Raw genomic sequence first — 8211 nt, 5'->3', positions numbered from 1 at the left:
AATGTCAGGACAACAAAAAAAGAGTTTTAGAATTGAGAAATTAGGTAACTCTAAACTCAAAAATTCTTTGCAAGTTTGCCTCTAAATAGCTATCAATTTATCATGTGAAATTAAACAATAAATTATATAAAATTTCTTACCTAAAGTCAGAGATTCCTAGAAAAAATGCTGTCCTTAATGACAAGAAAAAAACAGATAAAAGCAATAGTGAATTTTTGGATGTTAAGCACTATACATTTCTAGAGGATGAAACCAACATATACTTGCAAATAAAGAATATTGAAAAATCTGATAGTGGTTACATATTTTTGAGAATTAGCTGAGTGAAAATTATGAAAGGTCAGAGAGATTGGGGTGGGAATGACAAGGTGGTGGAATCAGAACTGTATAGAAAAGCGAGTAAAGAAAAAGTGGTAGACAAAGACAAGAAAAGTAATGAGAGATTAAAGGGAACAGATGGTACAATAATGGATGTTTGATTCATGAGAGTGAAAGAGGTAGAAAGATCGAAGGTTGTGATCAGAAATTAAAATTTAAGCTGTCAGGGTCTTAAAGTTGATACTGTTTCATATGCTAATGAAAACTAAAATGGAGTGGATACAAAAGTTATCAGAGATGAGATGTAATGGTAAGATAGAGAAAACCCTATATGATTAAGAAATCCCCAAAGATGATGCCAGAGGGTGGGGTGGAAATGAATCATAGAATTTTGGAATTGGAAAGAAAATTATAGGTCATTAAGGACAATCTATTAACCCAACAGAAATTCTTTCTACAGCCTTTTTGGACAGTGACTTTCTAGTTTCTACCTGACAACATTTAGTGAAAGGGAACTCATTACTTCTAAGATAGTCTATCATATAAAGACAGTAAATTATGTGCTAAAGTCTGTAAAGAAAGTAGAGAATAGGGGCGGCTAGGTGGCACAGTGGATAGAGCACCTGCCCTGGAGTCAGGAGTACCTGAGTTCAAATCCGACCTCAGGCACTTAATGCTTATCTGTGTGGCCTTGGGCAAGCCACTTTAACCCCATTGCCTTGCAAAAACTTTAAAAAAAAAAAGTAGAGAATAAATTGGGGGGGGGGGTTGGGGTTGAAGAAATAACATGATGAGAATGAGATAATATAATCCAATTACATGAACTTCAAAGGAGACAATCGGCAGAATCATTTAGAAAGCAAGGAGTATACCAAGCTCTGTGGGGTGGAAAAGAACAAGCAACCTTTACTGAAGGGTGTTTTAAGGAATATTATCCTTGAAGGAGAAGTTTCAATTAAAGTAAGAGAAAAGGATAATTAAAAAAAAAGATTAAGTATGTAATATGAAAATATGTTTAACATGATTGCACATGTATAACCCATATCAGATTGTTTGCCATCTCGGGGAAGGGGAGGAGATGGAGAAAAATTTAGAACTCAAAATCTTATTAAAAATGTTGAAACATACATACTTTTTTCTTTTTTCTATTAAAGATTTTATTTATTTTGAGTTTTACAATTTTTCTCTTAATCTTACTTCCCCCCCCCCCACAGAAGGCAATTTGTCAGTCTTTACATTGTGAAGCATACATACTTAAAAGGGCATAGAAATCTAGTGGAAAAAGGAGAGAAAGGGGATGGGAGAAAGGGGACAGGAGGATGGGAGGGGGGATGTAGGTAATAGAGGAGAGGGTAGATCATGGAAGAGGGTATTCAGATACAACACATTTTCTTTTTTACTTTTTGCAAAATGGTGGGATTGGGTGACTTGTCAGGGACCACAGGGCTGAGTAGTTGCTGGGTCTCTGGGGTGGGATGTAGGCTTGGGGCCTCCTGGCCCTAGGGTCAGTGCTTTGTCTGCAGCACACTTTTGAGGAGGGACAGAATGAAAGGAGAGAGGAAATATAAATGGTAGTGGGAAGGAATGAATGGAGGGATTTACAATCAGCAACAGCAACTGTGGAAAAATATGAAAGTAACTTCTCTGATGGACTTATAATAAAGAATGTGATCTACCCTAGAGCCAGAACTGATGGTATCTGAACACAGACTAAAGCACATCTTTTTCTCTTTCTTTCACTTTATTTTTCATGAGGTTTTTTTATTTTTGTGAGGGGAAGGGGAATTATGTTTATTCTTACAACAAGACTATTTTAGTAATGTATAAATAAATAAAAATGTAAATTAAAATTAAAAAATAAAAATGAATGTTGAAAACTGTCTTTACATAAAAATAAAATATTATTTACATTTTTAAAAAGTGTAAGTATATTTGGAGCAAATACATACCAAAGAGCACAGTAAAATAAACTTGATAAGGAATGTGCAAGACCAGAATTGTTGAGTGCTAAGTTAATTTTGGCACAGTTGAGAATGTGATCTCATTTCATCATGTCCACCCCAATGGTTACCTGCCTTTATCATCCTCAATCTCTCATTCCCTGACTAATGACTTTTTCCCTACTTCCTACAAACATGTCCACATTTCCTCCATTCCCAAAACATCCTCACTGAATCCATCCATCACCACTACTTAACCCATTTGTCTCTTCTCCCTCCTGTTGCTAAACTCTTGGAGAAAGACTCTTACAAATGCTACCTCTACTTCCTTGTCCTCACACTCTTCTTCATTCCCTGCTTTCTTTCTTCATGAAACTTTATGTTCTCTTCAAAGCTACCAAGGAAATCTAATTGCCAAGATTAATGACTTTTATCAATCCTCACCCTTCTTTATTTTTCTTGTAGTCTTTAATATTGTCAATCACCCTCTTCTGACTCTTCTCTCTAGGTTTTCAAGACACTACTTTCTCTTCCTACCACTTAGACAGTTATCTCTGTCTCCTGTGCTGGATCTTCATCCACATAACACCTGCTGTTTCCCAAGGTTTTTTCCCTACATCCTCTTTTCTTCTCCCTCTCTATTCTACTTAGTGATTTCAACAACAGCCCTGTTTGCTACTATCCTAACATCTGAGATGACTCTCAGCTGTCAAGTTCTATTATTTCTTTATAATTTTTTTAGGTTTTTTCCAAGGCAAATGGGGTTAAGTGGCTTGCCCAAGGCCACACAGCTAGGTCATTATTAAGTGTCTGAGACCAGATTTGAACCCAGGTACTCCTGACTCCAGGGCTGGTACTTTATCCACTGAGCCACCTAGCCACCACCTAGCCACCCCCTATTATTTCTAACTTAGTAATATCTCTCTTGTATAAGCTCTCTTTTCTGAAACTTCAACCACCCTGGTATAGGCCCTCATCTCCTCATACCTGGATTGCTGTAAGAGCCAACAGGTTGGTCTGCTTGCCACAAGTCTCTCCCCACTCCAGTCCTTATTCCATGGAATAATGCCACCATATCTTTCTCCACCTCCTATTCAATAAATTCTGATGGCTTCCCAGTACTTCCAGAATATGATATAAAATCCTCACTATCTTTTTAAATATTTTTGCACATTATTGTATTTTATTTTTCCCCATTACCCATAAAGATAGTTTTCAATGTTCATTTTTTAAATAAGATCTTGAGTTCCAAATTTTTCTCCCTTCATTCCCTCACCTCTTCCAAAGATAAGATTATACATGTACAATCACGTTAACCATATTTCTGCATTAGTTATATTGTGAAAGAATCAGAATAAAAAGGGGAAAATCATAAGAAAAAAAATAACAAAAGTGAGAATAGTATGCTTTGATCAGCATTCAAACTTTTTTTTCTCAGGATGTGGATAACATCTCCCATCACGAGTCATTTGGAAATGTCTTAGATGGTTGGTTGTATTGCTGAGAAGAGCTAAGACTATCATAGTTGAAAATCCTTGCTTTCAGCACTTGCTAAGTCAAAGGAAAATACAAATAAGAAGCTATAGAATTGCAATCTGATAGCAGTAGATAAAATGCTAGTCCTGGAATCAGAAAGCCTGAGTTCAAATTCACCTCAGATACTTACTAGCAGCTAGCAGTGGGCCAATTAACTTGACTTCATTTAAGACTCTGTTTCATTTGTAAAATAGGGACAATATAGCATCTTATGTTCCAGAGCTGTTGTGAGAATAAAATGAGATAATATTTACAAAGTGCTTTACTTTGCAAAACATTAGTAGACATATGATGAATATTGAAAACTTTCACAAGAACAGTTCTGTATTTATTTATTTTAGTTTTTTGCAAGGCAATGGGGTTAAGTGGCTTGCCCAAGGCCACACAGCTAGGTGATTAAATGTCTGAGGCCAGGTTTGAATTCTAGTACTTCTGACTCCAGAGCGGGTTCTCTATCCTCTGCGCCACCTAGCTGCCCCAGTTTTGTATTTATTTAAATGTTTATGGATATTTATAAAATTTATTCTCATTCTTTGGCATAAAGAGTTTATAAGTGAAGAAAGCCAAATTTAAAAACATTGATTTTATGGACCATCATTGAGTTAGAATAATTACCAGTAAGGGAAAATTAAAAGATGCAACACTAAATGACAACTAAAAAAGTTACCTTCTTCACATACTGAGTCTAAGAAGAAATTACAGAAATAGTAAAAAAACTTATCAAGGGCAATGACAACAATAATAATGCAAAATATCAGCATTTATAGAATACAACTAAAGCATTTCTTAGAGACAAATGTATTTCCCTACAGGCTATATAGCAATGGGGGAAAAAAATTCTGCTGGCAATATCCCTATCCCTTAACTGTGATCTGGGAAGCTAGAGTAATGGACTGAAGTTTAAAGATTCAGGGCTGTTTTCCCCTTCCTGGGAGGGGAGACTATCCCAGATGTAGCTAGATACTCACCAGAATGCAGAGATAGAAAAATTTCTGGATGTGTAATTCAAAAATAGAAAAAGAAAGAAATATGAGTTTGATTGCAGATGGAAGATGAGTAGTTTCAGCAGATTTAATCAGGTCTTGGCTATTAATTCTAGTAGGAGCAACCACTGGTGCAGTGGAGACCATCAGGACTGGAGTCAGAAAGACCTGAGTTCAACTCCAGTCTCAGATCTCTAGTCAAAAACAACTGAACAATGACAGATTTTATATTTTAAATAAAAGAGATACAAGGTACTTCTTAAGGGAAAGACACTAACAGCTAAGGGAATCAGAAAATTTCATGTGGTATCTTTGCCAAGAAAATCCAAATGGGGTCACAAAGATTTTGATACAACTGAACAACAGCAACAAAATTAATTCTGCTTTGCTTTACCTCAACCCACTGTGACCTTGAAGAAAGTTGGAATTCAAAGTAAGATTCTGAAGGAGAGGAGAGGTTGCCCAGCTGTTGTGGGTCTTCTGCTGGGACTCTGTATGCAGTCACCTTAGTAGCCAAATAGGACAATCTGAGGCAGCAAGAGGTGATGTCAAAGCCATTATTTCAACAATTGGTTAAATGCTCCCTTTTCTTTTCCTCTTGCTGCAGAAAAAAAAAATATCTTAAATCCTGTTTTCCTGTGTTTTAAATTTGTTTCCATTTCTGTTTTATTAGCAATGATGGCTTAAAGGTTTGACTGAATATAGCAATTCTGATTTGTGTGGAGAAAAAGAACTGTTTTTTTCTATATTTCTACCTGATCTTGTGTATCAAGTTCTACTTAACTTTATGTTAATTCTTCTAGCTTTAGACTCCATTCATGCTACCAATCTCCCCTTGTTGAATTCTATATTCTCTTTGGTCTGTGCTGACCTAACCTTTGCTTTACCTTTTATTTTTGGATCTTAGCCTATGCCTATGTTTTCTTTCTGAAGACTCTTCCTTCAGGCCCTGGTAACTGTTCCTAACCCAGAAATGGGGATTTGAATCTCATTCTTCTTGAGTCATTTTTCTTGACTCTTTGATTCACTTTTGGGGGATTTTCTTGGCAAAGATACCAGAGTAGTTTGGCATTTCGTTTTCCAGCTCAATTTACAGATGAGGAAATTAAGACCAACAGGGTGGAGTGTATATGTGAAGGTCAGGGTTACACAACTAGGAAGTATCTGAGACAAGATTTGATCTCTGGAAGATGGATGAGTCTTCCATTCTATTCACTGTGCCACTAAACTGCCCAGTCTAAATCTACTTCAACCTATTTAAAAATAAAAGCAATTCTCTCTGTGACAAGACTCATCATTAATATTATCTTGCCAAGAACTCTGCTCACAGGAGAGTACCCCAGAGTAGATCTAATGAAAACTAGCAGACTCCAACAATAGAAACCTGATCTACAATAGAAACAGTACTGTAAGAAGGCACTGACCAAAGGCTGAGCAGTAAAAGCCTTGACTTGGAACCTCAAAATTTACAATGCTGAAATGTCCTTCACGGTTGTAGGTATAGTTGGGTATTTTTTTGCCAGAAAAATTACCCAGAAAACTTAGTTCAGATTTGGTGACTGTATATTAAATAATTAGGTTCAACAATCCAACTTTTATTTATCTAGCACTTATAGTGTGAAGAGAACTACTAGGCATGAGAGATGACAAGTATTGCTCTGAGAGCCTACAGACTGACATGATGCACAAATAATACAAAATAATACAAAGTGAGGAGACCTTCTAAGGACAGGGAAGATTGTATGTAGAAAAGTAAGGGAATGTGGGGGAGATGATAAATAGATGGATTTGATTTGAGCATTAAGTTTGTGATGGGAGAGTATTATGACAAAATTCTGGTGGAAAATTCTAAGTGAGTATAGATTCTAGACATTCTTAAAAGTCAAACTGAGGAATATTAACTTTATTTAATGTAAAAGAAGGTTTTTGAAGAAAGGGATAATATAACCAGATTTATATAAAATTTAGAGAAGTCTAAAAGTCCTGAAAACAATGGATTGAAGCCTCCAGAAGCTGGCTGAGAGCAGATAATATAATTTAAACAGGTGACAGTGAACCCTGTACTATATCAAGAAGACATGGAAGTTGGGTATATAATTTTAGTGCTAGTGACTAGTATAGTATATTGCAAATTCTATGTAATCCTTATATATTCCAGGTGACCTTATCCTGACTCTCATTCTCTCATTGTTATATGTTGCTCTAGTTGAAGCACATAAAGAAAGCTCATACATATATGTGGTTGGAGAAGGGAGGAATATTTTAATAGCTTTTTAAGATATTTATGGATGTTCCTTTTTAATGTATACCAGGATTTGATATGATAGTTTTAAAAATGAAACTAATGTTTCAATGTGGAATCTGAAACCATATCAATGAATTTTTATACTCTCTTAAATTAAAATTCATTAGCCTATCATACTTTGAATTGACCTTTTACCTATGCATGATTTTCAGTCATGCATTTAGTAATTTGGAAAATATTGGTTCATTGAGTTAAACTATATTTTAAATATTTAAATTTTAAATATTTAAAAATATTTTTAAAAATCACATTTATTAATATCATTACTGATCTCACTAGAAAAGTTGTTAAATGTTGGGAAATGTCAAACTCAAACTGGTGGATAATGAGTTTTCCAAAATTCTAATTTCTGGGGGTGGCTAGGTGGGAATACAGACAGTTAGGGAAGAGGAAGAAAGTTATTCAAAGAAAATATAAAAATGGGTGGCTAGGTGGCATAGTGGATAGAGTACCGGCTCTAGAGTCAGGAGTACCTGAGTTCAAATCCAGTCTCATACACTTAATAATTACCTAGCTGTGTGGCCTTGGGCAAGCCACTTTAACCCCATTGCCTTGCAAAAAAAACCTACAAAAAATTTTCTAATTTCTGCTTAAAAGCTCAAATTTTAGTCTTGAAATAATAGACTGATTTTATTCATTTTCCAGAAAATATCTGCCAAATTCCCAAATCTGAATAACTCTAGTTTATTTACCATTTGTTCTTTCATTTAGATTACATGTAAAAAGCAGCTAGGCTAGCTCATTGCTCAAACTAGCATGTGCTTTTCTTCAAGTCATAGAAATATTTTATGTGTATGTCCCATTTTTTTGTATAGATAATTAAAGAGATATACTCTGGGGTCAAATTTTTTTTTGCAAGGCAATGGGGTTAAGTGGCTTGCCCAAGGCCACACAGCTAGGTAATTATTAAATGTCTGAGACTGGATTTGAACTCAGGTACTCCTGACTCCAGGGCCAGTGCTCTATCCACTGCACCACCTAGCTGCCCCAAACTTTTGAAAAATTAGTAACTTTTTATATAAATATTTTATTTGTTTTCCAATTATATACAATAGTAATTTCTACTAATTATTTTTTGCAAGGTTTTGAATTTAAAAATTTTTGCTCTTCCCTGCCCCCTTTCCCAATA

This window comes from Macrotis lagotis, chromosome X (assembly GCF_037893015.1).
Source record: "Macrotis lagotis isolate mMagLag1 chromosome X, bilby.v1.9.chrom.fasta, whole genome shotgun sequence".
Lineage (NCBI taxonomy): Eukaryota > Metazoa > Chordata > Mammalia > Peramelemorphia > Peramelidae > Macrotis > Macrotis lagotis.
The sequence above is the reverse complement of the archived record's forward strand: the minus strand, read 5'-3'. Positions refer to the sequence as shown.